The following is a 4335-nucleotide window of genomic DNA, read 5'->3' as shown; positions in this document are numbered from 1 at the left end:
GTCCGTCTCCCCGCCACCCGCACAGATCCTGCCGGCCTCAGGTTCTGGGCCATGTCTGTTCCGGCCTCAGGTTCTGGGCCGTGTCTGTTCCGGCCGTGTCGTGTTGTGGGATCACACGGCACGTGGCCTTTTGCATCTGGCTGTTTTCACACAGCAGCGTGGTTCCAGGGCTCATCCACACCGTGGATTCCTTACTTCTTATGGCTGAGTGGCTTCCCGTGGTACAGACGGAGCGCATTGCGTCTGCCCGTTTGTCCACTGATGGACGTTTGGGGTGTTTCCGCCTTTGGCCGTCTTGAGTCACGCTGCCGCATAAGGACGGGTTTTCAGGGGACGGATGCTTTTGTTCATCCGGGGCAGACGCCTAGGAGTGGTACGCCTGGGTCTTGTGCTACCCGTCTCTAGTCACTTGAAGAACTACTTTCCAGACTTTTCTGCAGTGGCTGCATGTGTTGAGTTGAGCCTCGGGGACGGGCTCCTGTCTGGGTGTTCTGTTATGGTGAGGCTGATGGCACCCCAGGAGGTGACTTCTCAGGACACTAGGCCCAGCCACTCTGAGTTTGTGACCCGGACAGGAAACACCTGTGGTTCCACTCAGCTGTGTGGAGTGGGGGTAACAGCACAGGGCTGGGATGAGGACGATGTTGCTGTTTCCTGGAAAAACAATCTCTCAACCTTACAGCAACGTGGCAGATACAGAGAGCATTTCTCCCCCGAGCCTTTTGAGAGCATGTCCTGACTTAGCGCCCCAGCACCCTGGATACTTTGGGGCGCATTTCCTCCTGCAGAGACAGTCCCGTAACCACAGCACAGCCGTCACATGGCGAACTAGAGCTGGGTGTGGTGGCACGTGCCTGCAGTCCCAGCTACCCTGGAGGCCAAGGTGGGAGGATCACTTGGGTCTGCGAATTTTTGAGTCCAGCCTGGGCAACATCAAGACCCTGTCTCAAACCAGAAAAAATCAGGGAATTAGTGTGGATCCCTCACTGGGTCCAACCCTCGAACCCTCAGTGCTTAGTTGTCTCAGTGAAGTCCTTTACAGTCCCAGGGCCCTTGTTCAGATTCTTCGATTTGTCTGAAGAGCTCTGGCTCCTGTGAGGGGAGGGTGATGGTTAGAAGTCGATCTGGCTGGGCCCTTGCTAGTCAGATCTCCTTGTTCATAGACACGCTCAGTTGGCAGAGCTGGGGCACTGTGTGCACAGCGCGTGCCTGTTCTCTACCTGTCCCTCCAGCCCACCCACCAGCCACCCTCCATCTGTCTAGACTCAGGTCTCCAGAAAAAACAGAACAATGAATGGGGGGTGTCTGTGCGCTCCAGCTGCCGGCACAAAATACTGGGGACTGTGCAGCTTAGGCCTGGGAAGGTGAGTTTCCGTTCTGGAGGATTCTGAGGGCGTGTCGGCAGGGTTGCTTTTTCCTGGGCCCCCTCCTTGGCTTGTCTTAATCAATGGCCACCTTCTTACGGTGTCCTGACCTCTCTCTTTTTTTTTTTTTTTTTTTTTTGGAGAAAAAGTCTTGCTCTGTCGCCCAGGCTGGAGTGCAGTGCCATGATCTCAGCTCACTGCAACCTCCGCCTCCCAGGTTCAAGCGATTCTCCTGCCTCAGCCCCTGAGTACCTGGGATTACACGTGTGTGCCACCATGCCTGGCTAATTTTTGGATTTTTAGTAGAGGTAGGGTTTCACTGTGTTGGTCAGGCTGGTCTCGAACTCTTGACGTCATGATCCGCCCACCTCGGCCTCCCAAAGTGCTGGGGTTACAGATATGAGCCGCTGTGCCCGGTCGTCCTGACCTCTCTTACAAGGACGTCATTTAACCCTAATGACCTCCCGAGAGGCGACATCTCCAGTTACACTGGGCGTTAGGGCTTCAACATGTGCGTGTGGGGGGACACAGTCCTGTCCGTAGCAGGCGCGCGTGTGTGGTGGCGGTGGGGGGAGAGTGCCCTGTGTATTGTGAGGTGTCGGCTCACACGACTGGGGCTGGCAATTGGGAATTCTGCAGGGCAGGTGACCGGCTGGAGACCCCGGAAGGTCCTCAGGGGAGGGGACCCCGGTCTTTTAAGGCCTTGGCCAGGCGGACTGGACGAGGTCCCCTCCGCGGAGGCCCCCCTGCTTTCCTCAGTCCACCGGTTCAAACCAGCCTCGCCCCGGAAACACCCTCAGGAACATCGGGGTGCTCCGCCCGAAGCTGGGCACCAGGACTGGCTGCAGCGTTGGCCGCTCACCGTCTTATCTGCTGCCCGTGCCTGCCCCACTCGTGTTAGGAGTTGAGCTCTGGGAGGGGCGGTGCCTCCAGCTGTGAGACACCCGGGTGTATTCTAGGGTTTCCCTTCTGTGTTTGAACCTCCTTCCCGAAGGAACTCGGCTTCCATTACCCCCGATACTCATTTCACGCAGAACCGAGGCTGGGCGTGAGTGCTGCGCCCCTTCCCACGTGGGTGCCCTCCTCACCCTTGGCTCTGCCGCCCTCGCAGGAACCCTCTTGCCTGGTCACCTGCTTTCACACCCTGGTTCCTGTGCAGCTCTGACACCAGGACACCCACTCCTCACCCAGCCTGGGCCGCCGTGGCCCCCCTCCCCCACGGCACAGCTCTGCCCTTGTTGGCCCCATCTGAGGCTCCCGAGGGAGCCTGCGGGAGCTCACAGGTGCCTGGTGAGCGGGGGTCTCCCGGATGCTCCTCTTCCAAGCTCAGAGGCAGGACCTGGCAAGAGGCAGCACCCCGCCTCCCCATTCGAAGCCCACAAGGAGGAAAAAAGAAACGTCTTGACTCACCCATCACGGAGACCCGAAGCCATCCCGAGAGGAGTGGCCACGTGAGCCACAACGCTCCACGCTGGGTGCGGGCGTGGGTCTTCCAGGGAACCTAAGCCTTTTTAAAGACGAACTTCAAGATGTTATTCATGCAGCGTTCAGTTCCCTGTTGTGGGTGCACGATCGGGCGGCTGTGCACTGCAGCACAGTTCATCTTAGAGCATCTCAGTGCCCCACAGAGCAAGTCCCCATGCAGGGCCCCCTTTACCTGGAGGTGACTCCGGGGAGGGGCCCGTGGACTTGCAGGGTGGTGAGGCGAGTGTGTGCATGTACAGCTTCCTCCAGCAGCTAAACGGTCTAGAACAAACATGCTGTGTCCTTGCTGACTTCAGAGCTTCAGTAGCAACCCACGTCGCAGCTTCACAGTTGACAGTTGTCACAGGCTCTGCTCGGAGGTGACATTCTGGGGACTGAGCAGCAGCTCTGGAGTTACTTAGAGGGGCCGTCTCTGGGCGGCCCCCTGCTTTTCTTCCTTGCCTTGGTACCGGTAGATGGAGACCCCAGCTGCGGTCCTGCCAGCCCACCGTGGCTTACATGCCAAAGGCTCTTCCCGGCAGGCTCTCGGCCAGCCTGGGTCGCCAGAGGTGCCCATTTTCCTGCCTGGCATGGCTGAGCAGAGCCAAGAAACAGCCTTGAACCACAAGACCTCTCCCTCAGCCAGAATGTTCTCTGCATGAGCTGCTCATGCTCAAATATGATCGTGACCTGTAACTTCTCCCGATAGGCCCCGCGGGAAGCGGTGGCATTGCACGGGCGAGGGAGGTAAGCAGGGAGCAGCCCCCGTGAGGGTGGGCCCTGCAGCTGCGGCCGGGGTGAGGGGAGGCGCTAAGGGGTGGACGGCAAGTCAGGCGGCGCCCTGGGTGCTGTGGGGCAGTTCACGCAGGAGTGTGACCTGGCCAGGCAATTTTGGACCCACTCTCTGGCCGTGGGATCGAGGGTGGGTTTGGGGACAGTTCTGGAGCAGCCCTGGGACTGGAGCATGGACCCATGTCTCCCAGAACTTCCACGGTTGTGTACACTGCCTGATAAAGATAGACGGGGAATGGGGACTGTCCCCCTCTTTAGCCCAGAAGTTCCCCTGAAGGGCACGGGACCCCATGCGGTGACTGTTGAGGCCTGGACGGTGGTGGTGGATGAAGAGGCCTGGTTTGCAGTGTGTGTGGTGCTGTAGTCTACCAGAAGAGGGCCCAGGAGTGGACATCCATGTGCCCAGCCCTCAGCCCGCGCGGTAAGGAGCCAGCCCCACAGCCACAGCCTGGAGTCTGAGAGGGAACATCTCCATCTCTGATGGGAACCTTTTCCCCAAATGGACTCTTCTACTGTGAAGAAAACGGCCAGCACCGAGGTGAGCCGCTCGGAGATCATCCCTCCAGGCATCTCTTATATGAAGAGAACGGCCAGCACAGAGGTGAGCCGCTCGGAGATCATCCCTCCAGGCATCTCTTATGTGAAGAGAACAGCCAGCACCGAGGTGAGCCGCTCGGACATCATCCCTCCAGGCATCTCTTAGCTGCACACAGGG

Source organism: Mandrillus leucophaeus, unplaced genomic scaffold (assembly GCF_000951045.1).
Source record: "Mandrillus leucophaeus isolate KB7577 unplaced genomic scaffold, Mleu.le_1.0 Scaffold69, whole genome shotgun sequence".
In the NCBI taxonomy this organism is placed as follows: Eukaryota; Metazoa; Chordata; class Mammalia; order Primates; family Cercopithecidae; genus Mandrillus; species Mandrillus leucophaeus.
This window is presented reverse-complemented; position numbering follows the sequence as displayed.